At 40.4% G+C, this 15749-nt stretch overlaps 2 non-coding genes across 2 annotated transcripts; both read right to left on the bottom strand.

Moving 5' to 3' along the window:
- Positions 1–4825: 4825 nt before the first annotated feature.
- On the bottom strand, positions 4826–4933 carry LOC130938194 (small nucleolar RNA R71). The gene has a single exon (XR_009069369.1). It is a non-coding gene; the product is annotated as a small nucleolar RNA R71 (small nucleolar RNA).
- Positions 4934–12938: 8005 nt separating this feature from the next.
- Positions 12939–13043, bottom strand: LOC130937425 (small nucleolar RNA R71). The gene has a single exon (XR_009068646.1). It is a non-coding gene; the product is annotated as a small nucleolar RNA R71 (small nucleolar RNA).
- Between the last annotated feature and the right edge of the window lie 2706 nt (positions 13044–15749).

The raw sequence follows: 15749 nt of genomic DNA, 5'->3' as shown, positions 1-15749 counted from the left end.
ACGCTGGAACTGGCACCCAAATGGGAGTTAAACGCCCAAACTGGCACCAAAGCTGGCGTTTAACTCCAAGAAGAGTCTCTACACGAAATTTCTTCATTGCTCAGCCCAAGCACACACCAAGTGGGCCCGGAAGTGGATTTTTATGTCATTTACTCACTTATGTACTAGTTTTCTATAAGTAGGACCTTTTACTATTGTATTAGAAAGGAGACTTTGGTAGCTATCTTTGTTTTATGCTATCTTAGACCTTTGGGAGGCTGGCCATTCGGCCATGCCTAGACCCTGTTCTTATGTATTTTCAACGGTGGAGTTTCTACACACCATAGATTAAGGTGTGGAGCTCTGCTGTACCTCGAGTATTAATGCAATTACTATTGTTCTTCCATTCAAATTCCACTTGTTCTTATCCAAGATATCACTTGTTCTTCAACATGATGAAGGTGATGATTGACGCCCATCACCATTCTCACTCATGAACAAGGTGACTGACAACCATTCTTGTTCTACACGCATCCGAGGCTTAGTGAATATCTCTTGGATTTCTGATTGCATGATGCATGGTTGATCGCCTGACAACCGAGTGCTCGCCTGACAAACGAGCCAGCCATTCCGTGAGATCAGAGTCTTCGTGGTATAGGCAAGAACTGATGGCAGCATTCAAGAGAATCCGGAAGGTCTAACCTTGTCTGTGGTATTCTGAGTAGGATTCAATGATTGAATGACTGTGACGTGCTTCAAACCTGTAACCTACTGGGCGTTAGTGACAGACGCAAAAGAGTTATTCTATTCCGGTAGGGGAGGGAACCAAACCGGTGATTGGCAGCACTGTGACAGAGTGTGTGCATTAGCTTTCACTGCGCGGATGGGAGGTAGCTGATGAGCGGATAATTTGTACGCTTTTTGGCATTGTTTTTAGTATGTTTTTAGTAGTTTTAGTTTAGTTTTTATTATATTTTTATTAGTTTTTAATTAAAATTCACTTTTCTGGACTTTACTATGAGTTTGTGTGTTTTTCTGTGATTTCAGGTATTTTCTGGCTGAAATTGAGGGACCTGAGCAAAAATCTGATTCAGAGACTGAAAAGGACTGCAGATGCTGTTGGATTCTGACCTCCCTGCACTCGAAGTGGATTTTCTGGAGCTACAGAAGCCCAATTGGCGCGCTCTCAACGGCATTGGAAAGTAGACATCCTGGGCTTTCCAGCAATATATAATAGTCCATACTTTGCCCAAGATTTGATGGCCCAAACCGGCGTTCAAAGTCACCTCAAGAAATCCCAGCGTTAAACGCTGGAACTGGCACCCAAATGGGAGTTAAACGCCCAAACTGGCACCAAAGCTGGCGTTTAACTCCAAGAAGAGTCTCTACACGAAATTGCTTCATTGCTCAGCCCAAGCACACACCAAGTGGGCCCGGAAGAGGATTTTTATGTCATTTACTCATTTCTGTACACCCTAGGCTACTAGTTTCTTATAAGTAGGACCTTTTACTATTGTATAGAAATCTTTTGATCACTTTTAGATCTCTAGATCATCTTTTGATCAATTTTAGATCAGAGGAGAGACCTTTGGGAGGCTGGCCATTCGGCCATGCCTAGACCCTGTTCTTATGTATTTTCAACGGTGGAGTTTCTACACACCATAGATTAAGGGTGTGGAGCTCTGCTGTACCTCGAGTATTAATGCAATTACTATTGTTCTTCCATTCAAATTCCACTTGTTCTTTATCCAAGATATCACTTGTTCTTCAACATGATGAAGGTGATGATTGACGCCCATCACCATTCTCACTCATGAACAAGGTGACTGACAACCATTCTTGTTCTACAAGCATCCGAGGCTTAGTGAATATCTCTTGGATTCTTCGGAATCTTCGTGGTAAAGGCAGGACTTGATGGCAGCATTCAAGAGAATCCGGAAGGTCTAACCTTGTCTGTGGTATTCTGAGTAGGATTCAATGACTGAATGACTGTGACGTGCTTCAAACCTGTAACCTACTGGGCGTTAGTGACAGACGCAAAAGAGTTATTCTATTCCGGTAGGGGAGGGAACCAAACCGGTGATTGGCAGCACTGTGACAGAGTGTGTGCATTAGCTTTCACTGCGCGGATGGGAGGTAGCTGCTGACAACAGTGAGACCCTATACGAGCTTGCCATGGAAAGGAGTAAGAAAGGATTGGATGAAGGCTGTAGGAAAGCAGAGAGACGGAAGGGAAGGCATCTTCATACACTTGTCTGAAGCTCATACACCAATGCTATACATAAGTATCACTATCTTTATCTTCTATGTTATTTTCGTTCATCACCATATATATCTGAGTTTGCCTGACTAAGATTTACAAGATGACCATAGCTTGCTTCATTACTAACAATCTCCGTGGGATCGACCCTTACTCACGTAAGGTTTATTACTTGGACGACCCAGTGCACTTGCTGGTTAGTTGTGCGAAGTTGTGTAATGCCATGGTATTAGGCTACCAAGTTTTTGGAGCCATTACCAGGGATTATGAGAGTTGTGAAAAAGTATAGTTCACAATTTCGCGCACCAAGTTTTTGGCGCCGTTGCCGGGGATTGTTCTAGTTTTGAGCAAGCCTTTGGTAACATCAGAGCCAAGATCCGGCAACAACATCAAATTTTTGGTGTTATTGCCCGGGATTGTTTAGGCTGGACAACTGACGGTTCATCTTGTTGCTTAGATTAGGTATTTTTTTTCGAAATTCTTGAAGGTGAATTCTAGAGTTTCATGATGATTTGTTGAAATCTGGCTGGCTGAGAAGCCATGTCTAATCTGATTGGACCGAGGTTTCAACTTATCACCACAAGAGCTTGTTGATTCGTATCAATCTTGCTTTTGGAGCAGTGATTTGCTAAGGCTTGGCTGACCTTTGGTCATGTCTAGTGTTTTGGACCGAAGCTTTCTTTGAAAGCTTGGCTGGCTGTGAAGCCATGTCTAATTCCTGGACCGGAGTCTTAGACTAGCATTGCACTGATTCCTGGAATTCTCATTAAGAATTTTGATACCTTTTCCCACTTAATTTTCGAAAAACACAAAAAAACTGCAAAATCATAAAATTCAAAATATTTCTTGTTTGAGTCTAGTGTCTCATCCTAAGTTTGGTGTCAATTGCATGCATTCATATGTCTTAGTGATCTTCAAGTTCTTGATGATTCACTTGCTCTGATCTTTGAATTCTATTGACTTGAATATTTTGTGTGTCTCATATGCATTTTCAGTTCATTAGTGTCAGTAGTATACAAACTGCTAAGTTTGGTGTCTTGCATGCATTGTTATTTGATTCTTGTTGCATTTTAATTATTAAAAATCCAAAAATATTTTAATTTGTGTCTTTTCAAGTCAATGATACAAGGAATTGAAGATTTAGAACATACTGCAGAGGAATTATACAGAAAAAGCTGAGCATTCAAAAATGCCCAGTGAAGAAGGCAGACTGGCGTTTAAACGCCAGCCAGGGCACCTGGTTGGGCGTTTAACGCCCAAAGAGGTAGCATTTTGGGCGTTAAACGCCAGAATGTATACCATTCTGGCGTTTAACGCCAGGATGGTGCCAGGGGGAAGATTTTGTTTTCAAAATCATTTTTTTCAAGTTTTCAAAGTTTTTCAAAACCAAATCTTTTCAAATCATATCTTTTCAATCAAAATGTTTTCAAAATCAATTTCTTTCCTTTTCAAAGATACTTACTAACAATTAATGATTTGATTGAACATTTTTGCCTTTTCTATTAAGGAAGGTTTTGAATCATATCTTTCTTGTTAGGCAAGTCATTAGTTTTTAAAATCAAATCTTTTCAAATTATTTTCAATTCATATCTTTTCAAATTGTTTTCAAATCATATCTTTTAAAATTGTTTTCAAATCATATCTTTTCAATCATATCTTTTTAAAACCATAACTTTTCAATCAATTTTTTTCAATCACATCTTTTTCAAAATAGTTTTCAATCAAATCTTTTTAATTTCTAATTTCAAATTCTTTTTCAAAAATCACTTGATTTCTTTCTCACTTTGAATTTTCGAAAATTATCAATCAAATTTTCAAAATGTTTCAAAATCTTTTGATTGAATTTTCGAAAATTCTCTTCCCTCCTTCCCACATCCTTCTATTTATGGAGTACTACTCCTTCTAAATGCACAATTCGAACCTTATCTAATTAAAGTTCGAATTCTCCTTCTCCTTCTTCTTTCTATTTCTCTTTTCCTCTGACATTTCAAGGAATCTCTATACTGTGACATAGAGGATTCCACATTCTCTTTTCTCTTCTCTTTCTTATGAGCAGAAGCAGAGACAAAGGCATTCTTGTTGAAACTGACCCTGAACCTGAGAACCTTGAAGCGAAAGCTGAGAGAGGCCAAAGCACAACTCTCTTTAGAGGACTTGACCGAATTCTTCAAGGAAGAAGACATGGCAGCCGAAAACAACAACAATGCCAACAATGCAAGGAAGGTGCTGGGTGACTTTACTGCACCTACTCCTGATTTCTATGGGAGAAGCATCTCTATCCCTGCCATTGGAGCAAACAACTTTGAGCTAAAGCCTCAATTAGTTTCTCTAATGCAACAGAATTGCAAGTTCCATGGACTTCCAATGGAAGATCCTCATCAGTTTTTAGCTGAATTCTTGCAAATCTGTGACACAGTCAAGACTAATGGGATTAACCCTGAAGTCTATAGACTGATGCTATTCCCTTTTGCTGTAAGAGACAGAGCTAGAATATGGTTGGACTCTCAACCTAAAGAAAGCCTGGACTCTTGGGAAAAGCTAGTCAATGCCTTCTTGGCAAAGTTCTTTCCACCTCAAAAATTGAGTAAGCTTAGAGTGGAAGTCCAAACCTTCAGAAAGAAGGATGGAGAATCCCTCTATGAAGCGTGGGAAAGATACAAACAATTAATCAGAAAATGTCCTTCTGACATGCTTTCTGAATGGAGCATCATAGGCATTTTCTATGATGGTCTCTCTGAACTATCTAAGATGTCCTTGGATAGCTCTGCTGGAGGATCTCTTCATCTGAAGAAGACGCCTGCAAAAGCTCAAGAATTGAAATGGTTGCAAATAACCAATTCATGTACACTTCTGAAAGGAATCCTGTGAACAATGGGACTAATCAGAAGAAAGGAGTTCTTGAGATTGACACTCTGAATGCCATATTGGCTCAGAATAAAATATTGACTCAACAAGTCAATTTGATTTCTCAAAGTCTGTCTGGAATGCAAAATGCACCAAACAGTACTAAGGAAGCTTCATCTAAGGAAGAAGCTTATGATCCTGAGAACCCTTCAATAGAAGAGGTGAATTACCTAGGAGAACCCTATGGAAACACCTACAATTCTTCATGGAGAAATCACCCAAATTTCTCATGGAAGAATCAAGAGAGACCCCAACAAGGTTTCAATACACAATAATGGTGGAAGAAACAGGCCTGGTAACAACAAGCCTTTTCCATCATCTTCTCAGCAACAGACAGAGAGTTCTAAGCAGAGTACTTCTGACTTAGCAACAATGGTCTCTAATCTAATAAAGACCACTCAAAGTTTCATGAATGAAACAAGGTCCTCCATTAGGAATTTGGAAGGACAAGTGGGTCAGCTGAGTAAGAAAGTTACTGAACTCCCTCCTAGTACTCTCCCAAGTAATACAGAAGAAAATCCAAAAGGAGAGTGCAAAGCCATAAACATGGCCAAATATGGAGAGGAAAGAGAGGAGGTGGACGCCACTGAGGAAGACCTCAATGGGCGTGCACCAATCTCCTCTGAGTTCCCCAATGAGGAACCATGGGAATCTGAGACTCAAATTGAGACCATAGAGATTCCATTGGACTTACTTCTGCCATTCATGAGCTCTGATGAGTATTCCTCCTCTGAAGAGGATGAGTATGTCACTGAAGAGCAAGTTGCTAAATACCTTGGAGCAATCATGAAGCTAAATGACAAGTTATTTGGAAATGAGACTTGGGAAGATGAACCTCCCTTGCTCACCGAAGAACTGGATGACTTGTCTAGGCATAAACTGCCCCAAAAGAGGCAGGATCCTGGGAAGTTTTCTATACCTTGTACCATAGGTACCATGACCTTCAGAAGGCCTTGTGTGACCTAGGGTCAAGTGTAAACCTCATGCCCCTCTCTGTAATGGAGAAATTAGGGATCCTTGAGGTGCAAGCTGCAAGAATCTCATTGGAGATGGCAGACAATTCAAGAAAACAAGCTCATGGACTTGTAGAGAATGTTTTGGTAAAGATTGAAGACCATTACATCCCTACTGACTTCATAGTCCTAGAGACTGGGAAGTGCATGGATGAATCCATCATCCTTGGCAGACCCTTCCTAGCCACAGCAAAGGCTGTGATTGATGTTAATAGAGGAGAGTTGATCATTCAAGTGAATGAAGAATCCTTGGTGTTTAAGGCCCAAGGATATCCCTCTGTCATCATGGAGAAGAAGCATGAAGAGCTTCTCTCAAAACAGAGCCAAGCAGAGCCCCCACAGTCAAACTCTAAGTTGGTGTTGGGAGGCCACAACCAAACTCTAAGTTTGGTGTTGAAACCCCACATTCAAACTCTAAGTTTGGTGTTGGGAGGTTTCAACAAGGTTCTGAGTGTTTCTGAGGCTCCATGGGAGTCCTCTGTCAAGCTAATGACATTAAAGAAGCGCTTGTTGGGAGGCAACCCAATGTTTTCTAATTAATTATTTTCTTTTGTTATTTTATCTTTTTTGTAGGTTGATGATCATAAGAATCACAATAACAATGAAAAGCAAAAACAGAATGAAAACAGGAAGAAAAACAGCACACCCTGGAGGAAGATGCTGCTGGCGTTCAAACGCCAGTAGCCTAGCAGTTGGGCGTTAACGCCCAGTCTGGCACCATTCTGGGCGTTTAACGCCAGAAGGGGCACCAGACTGGCGTTAAACGCCAGGAAGGGCAAGAACCTGGCGTTAAATGCCAGAAAGGGCACCAGCCCGGCATTTAACGCCAGAATTGGCTCAAAACGTGGATTTTGATGCTATTTGGTGCAGGGATGACTTTTCCTTACACCTAAGGATCTGTGGACCCCACAGGATCCCCACCAACCCCACCACCCTCTCTTCTTCACCCATTCACCATCACCTCAATACCTCCTCACCACTCACATCCATCTCCTCCAATTCTTCTTCTTCTACTCTCTTCTTTCTTCTTTTGCTCGAGGACGAGCAACCTTTTAAGTTTGGTGTGGTAAAGCATTGCTTTTTTGTTTTTCCATAACCATTTATGGCATCCAAAGCCGGTTCAACTGAGAAGGCATGACCTCAAGCCCATCACTAAGAGAAAGATGGAGCAAACAAGAGACCCCTCTCATCAAGAAATCCCTGAGATACCTCAAGGGATGCACTCTCCTCCACAAGACTACTGGGAGCAAATTAACACCTCCCTAGGAAAATTAAGTTCCAACATGGGACAACTAAGGGTGGAGCACCAAGAACATGCCATCCTCCTCCATGAAAAGATCAAAGAATCATAAGAGAGGAGCAACAAAGACAAGGAAGAGACATTGAGGAGCTCAAGCACTCCATAGGATCTTCAAGAAGAAGAAAGAGCCGCCATCACTAAGGTGGACCCGTTCTTTAATCTCCTTGTTCTTTATTCTTCTGTTTTTCGAAAATTATGCTTTATGTTTATCCATATTTGTGTCTTATGATCATTAGTGTCTTAGTGTCTATGCCTTAAAGCTATGAATATGAATCCATCACCTTTCTTAAATGAAAACTGTTTTTATCACAAAAGAACAAGAAGTACAGGATTTCAAATTCATCTTTAAAACTAGCTTAATTAGTTTGATGTGGTGGCAATATTTTTTGTCCTCTGAATGTATGCTTAAACAGTGCATATGTCTTTTGAATTTGTGGTTCATGAATGTTAAAATTGTTGGCTCTTGAAAGAATGATGAAAAAGGAGACATGTTACTGAGGATCTGAAAAATCATAAAAATGATTCTTGAAGCAAGAAAAAAGCAGCGAATACAAAAAAAAAAAAAGAAGAAGAAAAATGAAAAAAAAATGGGAGAAAGAAAAAGAAAAGAAAAAGAAAGAAATAAAGTTGTGATCCAAGGCAAAAAGAGTGTGCTTAAGAACCCTGGACACCTCTAATTGGGGACTTTAGCAAAGCTGAGTCACAATCTGAAAAGGTTCACCCAATTATGTGTCTGTGGCATGTATGTATCCGGTGGTAATACTGGAAGACAGAGTGCTTTGGGCCACGGCCAAGACTCAATAAGTAGCTGTGTTCAAGAATCATCATACTTAACTAGGAGAGTCATAACACTATCTGGATTCTGAGTTCCTAAGAAGCCAATCATTCTGAATTTCAAGGATAAAGTGAGATGCCAAAACTGTTCAGAGGCAAAAAGCTACTAGTCCGCCGCTCATCTAATTTGGAGCTTAGTTTCATTGATATTTGAGTCTATAGTATATTCTCTTCTTTTATCTTATTTGATTTTCAGTTTGCTTGGGGACAAGCACAATTTAAGTTTGGTGTTGTGATGAGCGGATAATTTGTACGCTTTTTGGCATTGTTTTTAGTATGTTTTTAGTAGTTTTAGTTTAGTTTTTTATTATATTTTATTAGTTTTTAATTAAAATTCACTTTTCTGGACTTTACTATGAGTTTGTGTATTTTTCTGTGATTTCAGTATTTTCTGGCTGAAATTGAGGGACCTGAGCAAAAATCTGATTCAGAGACTGAAAGGACTGCAGATGCTGTTGGATTCTGACCTCCCTGCACTCGAAGTGGATTTTCTGGAGCTACCGAAGCCCAATTGGCGCGCTCTCAACGGCATTGGAAAGTAGACATCCTGGGCTTTCCAGCAATATATATAGTCCATACTTTGCCCAAGATTTGATGGCCCAAACCGGCGTTCAAAGTCACCTCAAGAATCCCAGCGTTAAACGCTGGAACTGGCACCCAAATGGAGTTAAACGCCCAAACTGGCACCAAAGCTGGCGTTTAACTCCAAGAAGAGTCTCTACACGAAATTGCTTCATTGCTCAGCCCAAGCACACACCAAGTGGGCCCGGAAGAGGATTTTTATGTCATTTACTCATTTCTGTACACCCTAGGCTACTAGTTTCTTATAATAGGACCTTTTACTATTGTATAGAAATCTTTTGATCACTTTTAGATCTCTAGATCATCTTTTGATCAATTTAGATCAGAGGAGAGACCTTTGGAGGCTGGCCATTCGGCCATGCCTAGACCCTGTTCTTATGTATTTTCAACGGTGGAGTTTCTACACACCATAGATTAAGGGTGTGGAGCTCTGCTGTACCTCGAGTATTAATGCAATTACTATTGTTCTTCCATTCAAATTCCACTTGTTCTTTATCCAAGATATCACTTGTTCTTCAACATGATGAAGGTGATGATGACGCCCATCACCATTCTCACTCATGAACAAGGTGACTGACAACCATTCTTGTTCTACAAGCATCCGAGGCTTAGTGAATATCTCTTGGATTCTTCGGAATCTTCGTGGTAAAGGCAGGACTTGATGGCAGCATTCAAGAGAATCCGGAAGGTCTAACCTTGTCTGTGGTATTCTGAGTAGGATTCATGACTGAATGACTGTGACGTGCTTCAACCTGTAACCTACTGGGCGTTAGTGACAGACGCAAAAGAGTTATTCTATTCCGGTAGGGGAGGGAACCAAACCGGTGATTGGCAGCACTGTGACAGAGTGTGTGCATTAGCTTTCACTGCGCGGATGGGAGGTAGCTGCTGACAACATGAACCCTATACGAGCTTGCCATGGAAAGGATTAAGAAAGGATTGGATGAAGGCTGTAGGAAAGCAGAGAGACGGAAGGGAAGGCATCTTCATACACTTGTCTGAAGCTCATACACCAATGCTATACATAAGTATCACTATCTTTATCTTCTATGTTATTTTCGTTCATCACCATATATATCTGAGTTTGCCTGACTAAGATTTACAAGATGACCATAGCTTGCTTCATTACTAACAATCTCCGTGGGATCGACCCTTACTCACGTAAGGTTTATTACTTGGACGACCCAGTGCACTTGCTGGTTAGTTGTGCGAAGTTGTGTAATGCCATGGTATTAGGCTACCAAGTTTTTGGAGCCATTACCAGGGATTATGAGAGTTGTGAAAAAGTATAGTTCACAATTTCGCGCACCAGTAGCTGCTGACAACAGTGAGACCCTATACGAGCTTGCCATGGAAAGGAGTAAGAAAGGATTGGATGAAGGCTGTAGGAAAGCAGAGAGACGGAAGGGAAGGCATCTTCATACACTTGTCTGAAGCTCATACACCAATGATATACATAAGTATCACTATCTTTATCTTCTATGTTATTTTCGTTCATCACCATATATCTGAGTTTGCCTGACTAAGATTTACAAGATGACCATAGCTTGCTTCATTCTAACAATCTCTGTGGGATCGACCCTTACTCACGTAAGGTTTATTACTTGGACGACCCAGTGCACTTGCTGGTTAGTTGTGCGAAGTTGTGTAATGCCATGGTATTGAGCGCACCAAGTTTTTGGAGCCATTACCAGGGATTATGAGAGTTGTGAAAAAAGTATAGTTCACAATTTCGCGCACCAAGTTTTTGGCGCCGTTGCCGGGGATTGTTCTAGTTTTGAGCAAGCCTTTGGTAACATCAGAGCCAAGATCCGGCAACAACATCAAATTTTTGGTGTTATTTCCCGGGATTGTTTAGGCTGGACAACTGACGGTTCATCTTGTTGCTTAGATTAGGTATTTTTTTTTTCGAAATTCTTGAAGATGAATTCTAGAGTTTCATGATGATTTGTTGAAATCTGGCTGGCTGAGAAGCCATGTCTAATCTGATTGGACCGAGGTTTCAACTTATCACCACAAGAGCTTGTTGATTTTGTATCAATCTTGCTTTTGGAGCAGTGATTTGCTAAGGCTTGGCTGACCTTTGGTCATGTCTATGTTTTTGGACTGAAGCTTTCCTTGAAAGCTTGCTGGCTGTGAAACCATGTCTAATTCCTGGACCGGAGTCTTAGACTAGCATTGCACTGATTCCTGGAATTCTCATTAAGGATTTTGATACCTTTTTCCACTTAATTTTCGAAAAAAATACAAAAAATTTGCAAAATCATAAAAATCCAAAAATATTTCTTGTTTGAGTCTAGTGTCTCATCTTAAGTTTAGTGTCAATTGCATGCATTCATTCATGTGTCTTAAGGATCCTCAAGTAATTCTTGATGATTTTTGTGTTCTAATCTTTGAATTCTATTGACTTGAAGTATTTTGTGTGTCTCATGCATTCTCATATTGTTAGTGTCAGTAGTAAACCAACTGCTAAGTTTGGTGTCTTGCATGCATTGTTATTTGATTCTTGTTGCATTTGATTATTAAAAATCCAAAAATATTTTTAATTTTGTGTCTTTTCAAGTCAATGATACAAGGAATTGAAGATTTAGAACATACTGCAGAGGAATTATACAGAAAAAGCTGAGCATTCAAAAATGCCCAGTGAAGAAGGCACTGGCGTTTAAACGCCAGCCAGGGCACCTGGTTGGGCGTTTAACGCCCAAAAAGTAGCATTTTGGGCGTTAAACGCCAGAATGTATACCATTCTGGGCGTTTAACGCCAGGATGGTGCCAGGGGAAGATTTTGTTTTCAAAATCAATTTTTTCAAGTTTTCAAAGTTTTTCAAAACCAAATCTTTTTCAAATCATATCTTTTCAATCAAAATGTTTTCAAAATCAATTTCTTTCCTTTTTCAAAGATACTTACTAACAATTAATGATTTGATTGAACATTTTTTGCCTTTTCTATTAAGGAAGGTTTTATGTTTGAATCATATCTTTTCTTGTTAGGCAAGTCATTAGTTTTTAAAATCAAATATTTTCAAATTATTTTCAATTCATATCTTTTCAAATTGTTTTCAAATCATATCTTTTAAAATTGTTTTTAAATCATATCTTTTAAAATTGTTTTCAAATCATATCTTTTCAATCATATCTTTTTAAAACCATAACTTTTCAATCAATTTTTTTTAATCACATCTTTTTCAAAATAGTTTTCAATCAAATCTTTTTAATTTATAATTTCAAATTCTTTTTCAAAAATCACTTGATTTCTTTCTCACTTTGAATTTTCGAAAATTATCAATCAAATTTTCAAAATGTTTTCAAAATCTTTTGATTGAATTTTCGAAAATTCTCTTCCCTCCTTCCCACATCCTTCTATTTATGGAGTACTACTCCTTCTAAATGCACAATTCGAACCTTATCTAATTAAAGTTCGAATTCTCCTTCTCCTTCTTCTTTCTATTTCTCTTTTCCTCTGACATTTCAAGGAATCTCTATACTGTGACATAGAGGATTCCACATTCTCTTTTCTCTTCTCTTTCCTATGAGCAGAAGCAGAGACAAAGGCATTCTTGTTGAAACTGACCCTGAACCTGAGAGAACCTTGAAGCGAAAGCTAAGAGAGGCCAAAGCACAACTCTCTTTAGAGGACTTGACCGAATTCTTCAAGGAAGAAGACATGGCAGCCGAAAACAACAACAATGCCAACAATGCAAGGAAGGTGCTGGGTGACTTTACTGCACCTACTCCTGATTTCTATAGGAGAAGCATCTCTATCCCTGCCATTGGAGCAAACAACTTTGAGCTAAAGCCTCATTAGTTCTCTAATGCACAGAATTGCAAGTTCCATGGACTTCCAATGGAAGATCCTCATCAGTTTTTAGCTGAATTCTTGCAAATCTGTGACACAGTCAAGACTAATGGGGTTAACCCTGAAGTCTATAGACTGATGCTATTCCCTTTTGCTGTAAGAGACAGAGCTAGAATATGGTTGGATTCTCAACCTAAGGAAAGCCTGGACTCTTGGGAAAAGCTAGTCAATGCCTTCTTGGCAAAGTTCTTTCCACCACAAAGATGGAGTAAGCTTAGAGTGGAAGTCCAAACCTTCAGACAGAAGGATGGAGAATCCCTCTATGAAGCTTGGGAAAGATACAACAATTAATCAGAAGATGTCCTTCACATGCTTTCTGAATGGAGCATCATAGGTATTTTCTATGATGGTCTCTCTGAACTATCCAAGATGTCCTTGGATAGCTCTGCAGGAGGATCTCTTCATCTGAAGAAGACGCCTGCAGAAGCTCAAGAATTGATTGAAATGGTTGCAAATAACCAATTCATGTACACTTCTGAAAGGAATCCTGTGAACATGGGACTAATCAGAAGAAAGGAGTTCTTGAGATTGACACTCTGAATGCCATATTGGCTCAGAATAAAATATTGACTCACAAGTCAATTTGATTTCTCAAAGTCTGTCTGGAATGCAAAATGCACCAAACAGTACTAAGGAAGCTTCATCTGAGGAAGAAGCTTATGATCCTGAACCCTTCAATAGAAGAGGTGAATTACCTAGGAGAACCCTATGGAAACACCTACAATTCTTCATGGAGAAATCACCCAAATTTCTCATGGAGAATCAAGAGAGACCCCAACAAGGTTTCAATAACAATAATGGTGGAAGAAACAGGCCTGGTAACAACAAGCCTTTTCCATCACCTTCTCAGCAACAGACAGAGAGTTCTAAGCAGAGCACTTCTGACTTAGCAACAATGGTCTCTGATCTAATAAAGACCACTCAAAGTTTCATGAATGAAACAAGGTCCTCCATCAGAATTTGGAAGGACAAGTGGGTCAGCTGAGCAAGAAAGTTACTGAACTCCCTCCTAGCACTCTCCCAAGTAATACAGAAGAAAATCCAAAGGGAGAGTGCAAGGCCATTAACATGGCCGAATTCTGGGAGGAAAGAAAGGAGGTGGACGCCACTGAGGAAGACCTCAGTGGGCGTGCACCAACCTCCTCTGAGTTCCTCAATGAGGAACAATGGGAATCTGAGGCTCAAATTGAGACCATAGAGATTCCATTGGACTTACTTCTGCCATTCATGAGCTCTGATGAGTATTCCTCCTCTGAAGAGGATGAGTATGTCACTGAAGAGCAGTTGCTAAATACCTTGGAGCAATCATGAAGCTAAATGACAAGTTATTTGGAAATGAGACTTGGGAAGATGAACCTCCCTTGCTCACCAAAGAACTGGATGACTTGTCTAGGCATAAACTGCCCCAAAAGAGGCAGGATCCTGGGAAGTTTTCTATACCTTGTACCATAGGTACCATGACCTTCAAGAAGGCCTTGTGTGACCTAGGGTCAAGTGTAACCTCATGCCCCTCTCTGTAATGGAGAAATTAGGGATCCTTGAGGTGCAAGCTGCAAGAATCTCATTGGAGATGGCAGACAATTCAAGAAAACAAGCTCATGGACTTGTAGAGAATGTTTTGGTGAAGATTGAAGACCATTACATCCCTACTGACTTCATAGTCCTAGAGACTGGGAAGTGCATGGATGAATCTATCATCCTTGGCAGACCCTTCCTAGCCACAGCAAAGGCTGTGATTGATATTGATAGAGGAGAGTTGATCATTCAAGTGAATGAAGAATCCTTGGTGTTTAAGGCCCAAGGATATCCCTCTGTCATCATGAAGAGGAAGCATGAAGAGCTTCTCTCAAAACAGAGCCAAGCAGAGCCCCCACAGTCAAACTCTAAGTTTGGTGTTGGGAGGCCACAACCAAACTCTAAGTTTGGTGTTGAAACCCCACATTCAAACTCTAAGTTTGGTGTTGGGAGGTTTCAACAAGGTTCTGAGTGTTTCTGAGGCTCCATGGGAGTCCTCTGTCAAGCTAATGACATTAAAGAAGCGCTTGTTGGGAGGCAACCCAATGTTTTATAATTAATTATTTTCTTTTGTTATTTTATCTTTTTTGTAGGTTGATGATCATAAGAAGTCACAAAAATAATGAAAAAAGCAAAAACAGAATGAAAAACAGGAAGAAAAACAGCACACCCTGGAGGAAGAAGCTGCTGGCGTTCAAACGCCAGTAAGCCTTGCTGTTGGGCGTTTAACGCCCAGTCTGGCACCATTCTGGGCGTTTAACGCCAGAAAGGGGCACCAGACTGGCGTTAAACGCCAGTAAAGGGCAAGAACCTGGCGTTAAACGCCAGGAATGGGCACCAGCCCGGCGTTTAACGCCAGAAATGGCTCAAAACGTGATTTTGAGCAACTTTTGGTGCAGGGATGACTTTTCCTTGACACTACAGGATCTGTGGACCCCACAGGACCCTACCATCACTCTCTCTCTTCTTCCCCCATTCACCAATCACCTCAATACCTCTTCCCCAAAAACCCCTCACCCATCAAATCCCATCTTTCTCTTCACCACCAACCTCACCCTTCAAATTCAAACCACTTTCCCTCCCAAACCCACCCTAATGGCCGAACCTTTACCCCCCTCTTTCCTATAAATACCCTTCTTCAACCCTTCATTTTCACACAACCTAAACACCCTTTCTTACCCTTCTTGGCCGAACACACTACCACCTCCCCTCTTCCTCATTTCTTCTTCTTCTACTCCCTTCTTTCTTCTTTTGCTCGAGGACGAGCAAACATTTTAAGTTTGGTGTGGTAAAAGCGTTGCTTTTTCGTTTTTCCATAACCATTTATGGCATCCAAGGCCGGAGAAACCTCTAAAAAGAGGAAAGGGAAGGCAAAAGCTTCCACCTCCGAGTCATGGGAGATGGATAGATTCCTCTCAAGGGTGCATCAAGACCACTTCTATGAAGTTGTGGCCTTGAAGAAGGTGATCCCCGAAGTCCCCTTTTCACTCAAAAAGGGTGAATATC

Source organism: Arachis stenosperma, chromosome 6 (assembly GCF_014773155.1).
Source record: "Arachis stenosperma cultivar V10309 chromosome 6, arast.V10309.gnm1.PFL2, whole genome shotgun sequence".
Classification (NCBI taxonomy): Eukaryota; Viridiplantae; Streptophyta; class Magnoliopsida; order Fabales; family Fabaceae; genus Arachis; species Arachis stenosperma.
The sequence above is the reverse complement of the archived record's forward strand: the minus strand, read 5'-3'. Positions and strand labels throughout refer to the sequence as shown.